Here is a 10,880-nt window from a genome sequence, read left to right on the forward strand (position 1 = left end):
CACCTGATGAAGATCTTTGGAACATACATAGTGAGGAATTTTGATTTCATACTTAACTACAAAGTCTAATTTCATTAAGGGAAAAGAGTGAGGGACAGAAATACTAAGTACATATTATAAATAGCACAGTGTGTCCCCAAAGTTTTAACACAACTTTAATAGCTTATAAGGACACTAAGATTTTTGGGACACCCTATATATATTATGACTGGGCTTTATATATTCATAATTATTTTCATTTAGCCCCAAATCACTTTGCTGAGCCTTTATCTATGAAATGAGGGAGTTTGGTTCAATGGCCTCTAAGTTTCCTTTAGACTAAATCTCTGATTCTGAAATCTTCTGGAAAAAATTTTTTTTTTTGGGATTAAGATTACACAGCTTTTCCCTTTCCCTCACCTACCTCAAGTAGTAAATTATTTCTTTATTCCACTTGATGCCTTGAGGTCAGTCTCTATTTTGCATTGATCTGGGCAATTGATTTCTTGTCTAGATAATGCTTTTTGTTCTTACTTCCTTGCTCCCTAAGTGAGCCTGCTACAGAGTTTCAACTGAATGACCCATCTGTGTACCATTAGATTATAAGGTTCCTGAGGGCAGAACTATCTTTTTTTTTTCTTTCTCCTAATACATAGTGGGCACTTAATAATTTTTTTCTTTGATTGATTGTTCAATCTTATCTCAACCTAGGGCATGTCATATTAGACATCCCAGGTCTTTGGTTGTTAATGGATTGTCAGAAATGATTTGCAAAAAGAAAGAGCCCCTTGCCTCCAAATGTTCAGATAGCAGAAAACTGTAAAAATAACAAAACCATCTCCAATACTTGATGTTTTCAGTGTTCCTTTTGGTAGCCTTAAATTAATTGTGTCTTTTTCCCCCCAATTATATTTTCCAGATTTTGCTTCCACTTAAATGTAGATTTTCATCATATACTACAAATATAGTCAATAATGATAACATGGTTGTCTTTATTTTTTCTAGGTTAAATTTTTTTTCTATATTGAAGACAACTGCTTAGTAACTTCTTTCAGTCATGGAAGCAACTGTCACTCCTAGTCCGTTGCCACTTGAAAACAGGATATTGTAAGTGTCACTATTGCTTTTGTTATTTAAGACTCTTCACAATCAGGCCTCCAACCATCTTTCCAGTCTTCTTAGACTTTATTCCCCTCTACACACTCTACTACCAGTTATACTGGCCTTCCTGCAGTTCCTAATAGGGATGCTCTATCTCATGACTGTATTACCTTTGCAACAGCTGCCCTCCCTCCTCTTTACCTTCTCCTCTTCCTTTTTCTATCACCCTCCTTTTCCTCCTCCCCATGCATCAGATGCTCTCTGTCTTCTCATCTTAGCCTCTTAACTTCCCTAGCTTCTTTTACAACTTAGCTTAAAACTCACTCTTTGCAATTGGCCTTTTCTAGTTCCTTACTTTCTATAGTCTCTTGAAGACCTGGATATATTATATAAGTAATATATATATATATATAGATAGATAGATATAGATATAGATATAGATATAGATATAGATATGGATATGGATATGGATATAGATATAGATATAGATAGATATATAGAAATATATATCTATATAGATATAAATATAGATATGTAGATATATAGATATATATCCTTTCGTTTTAGTGCTTAACACATTGTAAATACCTAATAAATGCTTGCTGAATGATTGATTTTGGGGTTCTCTCTTTTCTGTTTTTGATTTTGGGCAAGAAAAAGAGACTGAACTCTATTGTTCAATTTTCAATCACATCCAGTAAAAATTACTAAACAGTTACTAGGCTCATTTGTGTTTAGCTTTGGTGAAACACAAAATATAAAGATTAGGAGAATGTCTACTCCAAAGAATTGACTACATTCTTCTTAATTGAACTATTTGTAGTTGACAGTGATATTTTGTGGCTTAGTCATATCTGACTCTAAAGGACCCCATAGACTTTGTGGAGTTTTCTTGGTAAAGATACTGGAATAGTTTGCAATTCCTTCTCTAGTGTGTGCACTCATTTTATAGATGAGCAACTGAGGCAAATAATAATTAAGTGAGTTGCTTAGGGGCACCCAGCTAGTAAATGTTTAAGGCTACATTGGAACTCAGATCTTCCTGACTCCAGGCTTAGCTCCCACTTAGCCACTGTACCAGTCAGTGATTTACATTTTGGCATTTTTTTGTCTTAAACCAATTTTATTTCTTTAACTAGTAGCCCTAGATCCTTTTGACAATTATACAAACATAAATGATGAGAAATTACATGTCACTGTGTGCCTCCAGCAGCTCTGTTGCTCCTTCTGATACTCTCTTTTGAATATCATTCTCTTGGCTCTACTATTAGCATCAGGCAGGCAATAAGCCAGAACCAGTAACAGAAGCAGTAAGCATTCAATGAATACTTTTTGATTAATTGCTTTTAGCCTCTTGGGTCTGATGAATTTTCCATGACTATCATTGTCATCAGCTAATATTTATTGAGTGTATACTTTGAGCCTGGCACCACACTAGGTGCTCTGTACATTTTCACATCAATTTTACAAAATGCTTTTGCATTTTTTTGAAATTTCACTGAATATACCTGCAAGATTTGATCACAGGTATGAGAGGCAATCATCTATGCCATTTTGTTTTCAGGGAAATTAGGAAACCTCTTACCATGCCCTTTTTCTTCCCTTTCCTCTTTACTTATTATATTTTTCCTATGAGACTGATAATTCCTGAGAATAACTCCTGAAAATTGTGATTTATTTCTTTAGCCTAAGGTTTTATGAAATCTATTGTTAGAGGGAAGAAGGAAATTTAAGGGAAGTGGGCACTTGAGAAAAAGAAGAGGAGAGAAGGCACAACAGGGAGGGGGCAGGGAATGGTTAATAAAGGACACTTGAAGTGCCAAAGAAGACTTTTGACTAATGCATAGATGTGCTTAGAGTTAGCTCAAGTTCTGAAGGGGTAGTCAACGATAATTAGTTTATCAAGCCTACTGTGTGCTGAATATAATCGTTTAGGCATCATGGTAGGCACTAGGGAGACATGTTCAAAAAAAGGAAAAAATTAGACATAAAGAAGCTTATATCTTACTAAGAGAAAACATTATGCATAGAGATAAATGTTTTGTTTTTGACAGGCAATAAATATATATTAAACACTCACTATGTGTAAAAACACTGTGCTAAATGCTTTTTTAGGGATACAAAGAAAAGCAAAAGATATCCTGTGCTCTTAAGGATGTCACAGTCCAATGAGGGTAACAAGGTGCAAAATAACCATGAACAAATAAACTATGTACAGAATAAATTGGAAATAGAAAGAATGCACTGGAAGTAAGGGGACTGGGAAAAGTTCCCTGTTGAAGGTGGAATTTTAATTAGGGAAAACAGAAAGCAGAGATAAGAAAGGGGTACATTCCAGGTTTGGGCAAAGATAGTAAAAATGCCTGGAGAGAAGACATGGATTGTCTTGTTTGAAAAGCTACAAGAAGGCTACTGTTGCTGGATCAAAGAGTATGAAAGATGCTTGAGAAACCTTGAAAAGTGGGAGGGATAGGTTATGAAAGGCTTTGAATATTAAATAGGAGATTTTATATTATAATTGATCCCAAAGCTGGTAAGGAGCTTCTGGCATTTATTGAGTGGGGATCACTGATAACTGAGTAGAGATTGATTGAAATAGGGAAGACGTGCTAGAAAGACCAAGTTGAAGGCTGTTGCCAGGAGGTTGACAATGTGGGAAATAAACTGTGAAAGTAAAATAACTGGCCTTGGCAGCAGATTGGATATTAGAGGTTGAAAGAGAGTAAGGAGATGAGGATAATATTTAGGTTGTGAATCTTAGTGACTAGAAGCATGGTGGTGCCCTCAACAGTAATAAAGTTAGAAAAGAAGAAGGATGGAAGGAAAATAATGAACCCAATTTTGGAGGTTAAATTGAAATAACTTTGGAAAGAGGGAAGTGGTAACAATTAACAGGAAAAATTAAGAGGACCTAGTATAGGAGGTAGAAGTTGAGGTAAAAGCTTGAATGGAGTCAGGAATTCCAAAATATGATGCTGAAGAGAGAGAACATTCCAGGTTTGGGGGACAAACTATGCAAAAACATGGAGATGAAAACTGGCATATTGTATATTAGAAACAACAAGGAAGCTACTTGGTTAGACTGTAAAGTATGTGATGAGAAATAATGGAAAATCGGTTTAGAATGATAGATTAGAAGCAGATGGTGAAGGGCTTTATATGTTCAACAGAGGAATATATATATTTTGGCCTAGAAACAATAGGGAACTGATAAAGCTTTTAAGCAATGAAGTATGTGATCACAGAGAAGCAACAATATAGAAATACTTTATGACAATGGCTGACCATTAAGAAGATGACATTCTAATAGACTGATAAGAGAATATGCGTCTCAATTTTCACTTTTTAAAATTTTTTTTTTGTTTTTTCTTTCTCATGGTTTTCACCCTTTCCCCCTACCCCAAATCTTTCACAACACGACTAATATAGAAATATATTTAACATGATTGTACATGTATAGCCTATATCATATTGCTTGCTGTCTGGGGGAAGGGTGAGGTAAGAGAAAGAGGGAAAAAAATTGACATCCAAAATTTTACAAAAATATATGTTGAAAACTATTTTTACTTGTAATTGGACAAAAATACTTTTTTTTTGTTTTTTTGTTTTTTAGTATGGCTCTCTGTCTTCTGCACTGTCCTTACTTTTTCTGACAAAATGACCTTAAGGTAGGACTTAAGGGAGATATACTGAAAATTAGTCTGTGTATCTACTATTAAAGTCATCATATCTGTTGCAGATTTGTATGTCAAATTTGTATGTTAATTCCAGCACATAGAACATTAGTTAACACCTAATAAGTACTTAACGATTGATTGTAAAGTCATGAACATTATTCAAAAAAGCCCAAAAGCATTAGGTCTATGTCAGTGGAAGGAGTCTCTATTCCCACAAAATTAGATATCTTTAAAGAAGACTTGTCTACCTTCTACTGGATGGGACTCCTCTTATTCATTCAATAAATATTAATTACTTTCTTTCTATGGAACAATATGATAGGCATTGAAGGATCTGGTAACTACCCTTAATGATCTATAGAATAACTACAAAGGCCCTTCAGATCATTCTTTCAGAGACTGTCACACTGCTTTGTAGATAGTAATGAACATTCAGAAAGATGTCATGTACCTATAGAATATAATTAATGCATAAGAAAAATGTACAATGCAATGGGTATTCTGATTGGGAGAGGGGAAGATCCTCCCCCAAAGGTGAGCAGATAAATTTAAAGATTTAAATTAAATTAAATTTTGCTGTTATTCAGTCCTAGCTCATCATGATTTGATTTGGGATTTTCTCAGTAAAGATGCTAGTTTGCCATTTTCTTCTTCAGCTCACTTTACAGATGAGGAAATTGAGGCAAACAGGATTAAGTAACTTGCCCAGGATCACACAGTTAGTAAGTGTCTGAAGTCTCTTGACTCCAGGTCTACCTCTCTATTCACTGTGCTACCTAATTGCTCTAGAGGTAAAGAAGAACTGGAATTTAAAAGATAAGGGATGGTATGTATGAACAAAGAAGAGAGAGACAGGCAGAAATGTACTGGGTGACTACTTTTCTACCTGGGATTTCTCAGAAACTTTTCATTTTCGGAAGCAAGACTATTATGGTGTCTCCTTGCTGCTCCCAAACTTTTAATGCCATTAATATTCCAAATATCAGAATCCTAGAGGCTATATCTTCTAAAAGTTTGGTATTTCCCTGGACAAGGACATGCCCACCCACCTATTAGATTAAACTTATGTTATTCTAAACATAAACATGTGAAACTGAGGAAAAAGGGGAAGGGAGAGAACAACAAATTATTAAGTACCTAATATGTGTCAGGCATTTTGCTAAGTGCTTTACAAATGATATCTCATTTGATCCTCACAACAACCTTAGAAAGTAAGTGTAATTATTATCATCATTTTACAGTTGAGGGAACTGAATCAGAGGTTATATGACTTATCTAGGGTCACACAGATAGTAAGTATTTGAAACTGGATTTGAACTCAGGTCTTCCTGATTTCAGCCCTGGCACCCTGTCTACTTTGTCACCTACATCCCGCTAACATTCTAATTATGAACTACCTGTAAAAGTCAGCCTCTTCTTATGATAGATTGGTAAGCAAGATACTTCTGCCTTCAGATTCCTGAATTTTAGAAATGTTTGAACAGAAAGAAAAATCTAGTTTTATGTAGAAAGCTAAAATCCAGTTCTGTTTAGTGCTTACATAACCTTATCTTTTTACTGATTTGTTTATAAATCTTCAGTGACTTAAACATATAGCATAGTCAAATATTGCAGAATGCTTAATAATAGACTGAAGAGACTGTAAACTGTTTATTCTCTTAAAAGGTTAAGAAAAAACATCAGTAACCACAAAAGCATATCTACTTAGTTGGTGGTAAAAGCAGAGTTCTTATTCATATTACTTTTGCTACTGTGGCATATAAACACCAATTATATAACATTATAATGTTTAATTTTGAGGAGTTTCAGTAAGTACAAGTCATTATTTTCCTTTGTCCCATTGTACTTCCTTCATCTCTTTTGTGTCTTCCTTTTCCTTGCTGCTTCTCTGAAATGCTGATTTTTTTCTATGTTCTTTGCCAGGGGAACTTTTTTTCCCAGTGTTTTTCCAATTTATAGCCCTGAACTCTCTTTTTGAGATCATAAAGCTCTTTCACAAATGGAATCTCATTTATTCTCATTCTTAAAGAAGCAAAATATGATCCTGCAGCTAGGGATATTTAGACATATAGAGACTGGAAATTTTCATTTTCATTTCACAATCACATTGAGCACCTACCACTGTGTATATGGTACCATGATGAGGGCTGAAGGGGGAATACAAAAATATTTCATTGTTCCAGTCCAAATGGAGTTTGCAATCTATTATTTGCTCAGTGTCACACTCAGAACATAAGTCCCTGAACTAAACTAAGTATAACTTAGTCATAGGCAATGACTTAAAAGAGTGAAAATATTTACCATTTATGAATATATGTATGTATTCATTCATTCATTTGCTTATTAATTCATTAATTTTTCTTTACTTGTTTATTTGCTAGTCATAGATCACTTCCACTTGCTTGTGGCTATTTGTCATAATGAAAACAACAGTAAAATGGGAATGAGAAGACTTCAGTTCTAGTAAGTACCCACCTAATTCACTGTCTTGGACAAAGTTTATCTCTCTGAACCTCAGTTTCCTCCTCTTTAAAATTGGAAGTTAAGGGATTAGACCACATGGCATTTTAAATGTTTCTTATTCTCTTTGTCTTTGTCTCTCTGTCCCTCAAATTTTGTTATCCTGTGCAAGATCAAGATAACCTGAATAGTTCCAAGCACAGTGCAGTATTTCTTAAAGAATAATATTTGATGAAATAGTCATCAGGATTGAGAATGAATGTAGATGAAGCTTTAGCTATGAGTTTTTATAATTGCAAGAATTTTTTCTCCCATAGTCCAAGCTCAATTCTCAATATTTTACTCTGTCTCTAATTTTCCTTTTTAATCCTGGTATTTCATTTTTATGCATTTAAAACATTTTTTTTTCTGAGAAGGGAGTCATAAAAAGCTTCAGCAGAATACCAAATGCCAATGACACAAAAAACGTTAAGAACTCTTGAACCAGCATGATTCATGGTTACATTTTTTCCATTAACAAAATAGCAGACTTTCTCATTAATTCTTTAATTAGCTTAAAGCCCCCACCTCAGTTCATTAAATGTTAGTTAAAATAGTTCTGATAAGGAACAAGTTAATCCTCAACTTTTCTGTTTTCTCTGTGTATTCATAATATTTTTTATATTCTTGTAGATTATAGATACAATAAAGGTAATTAATATTTTACAAATTAGATATTTCTAAAATGGTAATTATTTTTATTGCCTTTATTTAAATATTAAAATTATTGAATAAATGAAAACTTGTTAGCAAATACAATTAATTATAAAGAAATATGTAAGTATTTATAAGATTTTGCTGGGTTAGAAGTTCATAGCCAGTGTCTTTAAACTATTAATATAATAATTAATGACTCCTAAGGAACACAATTTTAATATTCATTTTATTCCAGATGCTGATTATAGTCTCTTAAAGATCTTAATATTTCCTCTTAAAATAAAAGTTAATTTTAGTCCCACAGGAAGTAAACTATATTAATCATTTTCTTTTCTTTTTATTCAGTTATCACAGAAAAGTCTTTGCAAAATACATCATGTTTAATAATTCTTCAGAAATTCTTCTTGGATGTCTTCTTTTTATGTTTCTGTTTATTACTATAGTTAAAGTAATTCTGATAAGGAAGAAGTTTTTTCCTCATCTTCTTTCTCTTTCTTTTTTTCAGAGATTCCTCAAAGATCACAGATAAAATGCACCCCTTTCCATTTTCTATAGAAGGATAAGTACTTCATAGTATATTTTTCAGTAGATGGCAGCCCTACTATTTATTATTGATTAGCCCCTGGGAATAATAAATTTTAAAATGTTTTAAGGTTTGCAAAACACTTTCCTGACAACAACCATATGAGATAGATAATCCAAGCATAACAGGCATCTACCACATATGCAGAACCCATTAACTTACTTTCCTTCATGTGAAGAACAATCAAGAATGCGCCTTTTGGAATACCATGATGATGTGTAAAGGAAGTATCTTGGAAAGTCTGAAGCATTTGTGGATGTTTCAAAATTACTTCTAGTTGACCAACCTTGTGTTTGAAGGAAGCTTTTTAGTTTATACATTCATTTGTACATGGTAGATATCTTGGTGACTCTCTCAAAAGTGGCTCGTGAGATATTATGCTATAAGAGAAAAGAGCTTAGAATTATCTTCCCTTCTAGAACTATATGGCCCCTGAGAAATGGACTTTAGTCTTTGGACTTTTTAATTCATTCTTTCTAATTCTGAATGAAGTATAGTCTCTAACTTGGTCTGAAAAGAGAGCCATAAGAATCTTGGAGTTAGAATTCAGGTTGGATGTTGCACAGAATGTATGCCCAAAGAACAAAGAATAACTTTTAGGACTCCAGACAGTGGGAATACTCACTTGGCAATCATCCTGTAGCTGGTCATGAATTTAGTGGGTCTCATGCTACATTAAAAGTAATTTAAGTTTTGAACCTGTTGCTCAGTAGGTATTGGGGGGAGGACAATTATATATTTGTTTTTGCTATCTTTGAAGAAAATATCCCTTTGTAAAAATTACTTGATGTTGTGTTAAATGTAATTGAGATATTAGTCACTGGACCCCTAATAAATTGAAGAACAAGCCAATGGTGGTTTAAGCCAACAACAATAGAGAAAAAAAATCCCACTCTTCTTAGCAATTTGGAACTTTGAGAAGGCAGGAGTAGTAGATCCAGTTAAGAGAGAATGGGGCCAGAATGCAATATCAGAAGAAACTGAGATCCAGAGATATATAATGATATGTGCCTCACCCATTTTTGAAGGTCTTGGTGATTTGAACCTGGGTCTGGTAAGTTTAATATCCTCAACACCATGTTACATTAACCTCTTTATAGTTATTTCTTCATCAGTAAAATGGGAATAATAACATTTAGTAATATAATAGCTCATGTGAGATAATAATAATAATAGTGAGACTCAAAAACTTAAAGACCCTATATCAATGTGAGATTTAATTTCAATTCAAATGACAATGTTTTATTCACTTTTCTAATTATCATGCTCTTTGTCTTCAATAATTTCACTATAATTTTCTTACATAATGATAGACAACAGTCAGGATTTATTCCATGCGAATTTAAGGAGAAAAGTACATTCTATGTTTAGGCCATTATGGGTCACTAGATTTCAGTGCTTAACACAGTGTCTGGTATTTAGTAAGCACTTAATAAATGTTTATTGATTGACTATATGATTTATTTGATTTATGAAGTGGTGTATGGAAAATGAATATAATTTCATTATACAAGTGATCTTGAAGACATCATCAAAGTACCATTATTTATATTTTCATTGGAGGTAACCCATTCACTGATTATTATTTATAATACAAGGGAAACACAATTTAGCAGATGAAATTCTGCTTAAATTCTGGGTCTTAAATTCCATGATTAAGAACTCTGCTTTACAATATGTTATAAAGTGAGAAGAATGTACCTTGTTCCCTTCTTTGCAAAAATGTGGGAGTGGTGTATTCCATATATTAGGGAATTCAAATTCTATCAGAGCTGATTAGTTTTGCTGAACTGATGCTTTTTTTCTTTTTTTATTATTCTTTGTTCCAAGGGTTGCCTCACTGGATAAGGACAAAGGGAGAGAAAGATTAGATGTTTACCAGCCATCTCCGCTTGGTGCTGGTTCTACTGTGATCACCATTCCTTTTCCCTCCTCCCTTTCTTCACCAGAACCTTGGACTCTGAACTTGGGATGTCAGGCTCTAATAGGTGAACTTTGCTTCAATTTGCTAAGCACCAGGACTTTGTGCCACTTCCCAGCCATCTTCACACAATATGCTATTTCCCCACCTCTTTTCCAGCTCCTATTTATATGTTGTCTTCTCCTGTTAGAATACAAAGTCTTGACTGACTTGCTTGCTTATAGTTGTCTCCTTAGCATTAAATACAGGACCTGACATATAATACGTGATTAATAAGTGTTCTATGTATATGAAAGTGATTGAAAACAAAAAATATTCATGCAAATCTAAAAAGTAACTTTATAACAAATATTTCTTTAGAGTTCCTGACATAATCCTTCAAATAATTCTTACTAGAAAAAGTGACAAATTATATTTCAGAGCTTATCTCATATGATTGTAATTTTCTTATTGGTAACATCTC

The 10,880-nt window shown here is 33.5% G+C and overlaps 1 long non-coding RNA gene across 1 annotated transcript; it reads left to right on the forward strand.

Annotated features, from left to right (window-relative positions):
• The first annotated feature begins 988 nt into the window (after positions 1 to 988).
• On the forward strand, positions 989 to 10,659 carry LOC141553537 (uncharacterized). Its single transcript, XR_012485505.1, has 4 exons — positions 989 to 1,086; positions 7,139 to 7,220; positions 8,419 to 9,550; positions 10,327 to 10,659. It is a non-coding gene; the product is annotated as an uncharacterized LOC141553537 (long non-coding RNA).
• Positions 10,660 to 10,880: the final 221 nt, after the last annotated feature.

This window comes from Sminthopsis crassicaudata, chromosome 2 (assembly GCF_048593235.1).
Source record: "Sminthopsis crassicaudata isolate SCR6 chromosome 2, ASM4859323v1, whole genome shotgun sequence".
Taxonomy (NCBI): domain Eukaryota; kingdom Metazoa; phylum Chordata; class Mammalia; order Dasyuromorphia; family Dasyuridae; genus Sminthopsis; species Sminthopsis crassicaudata.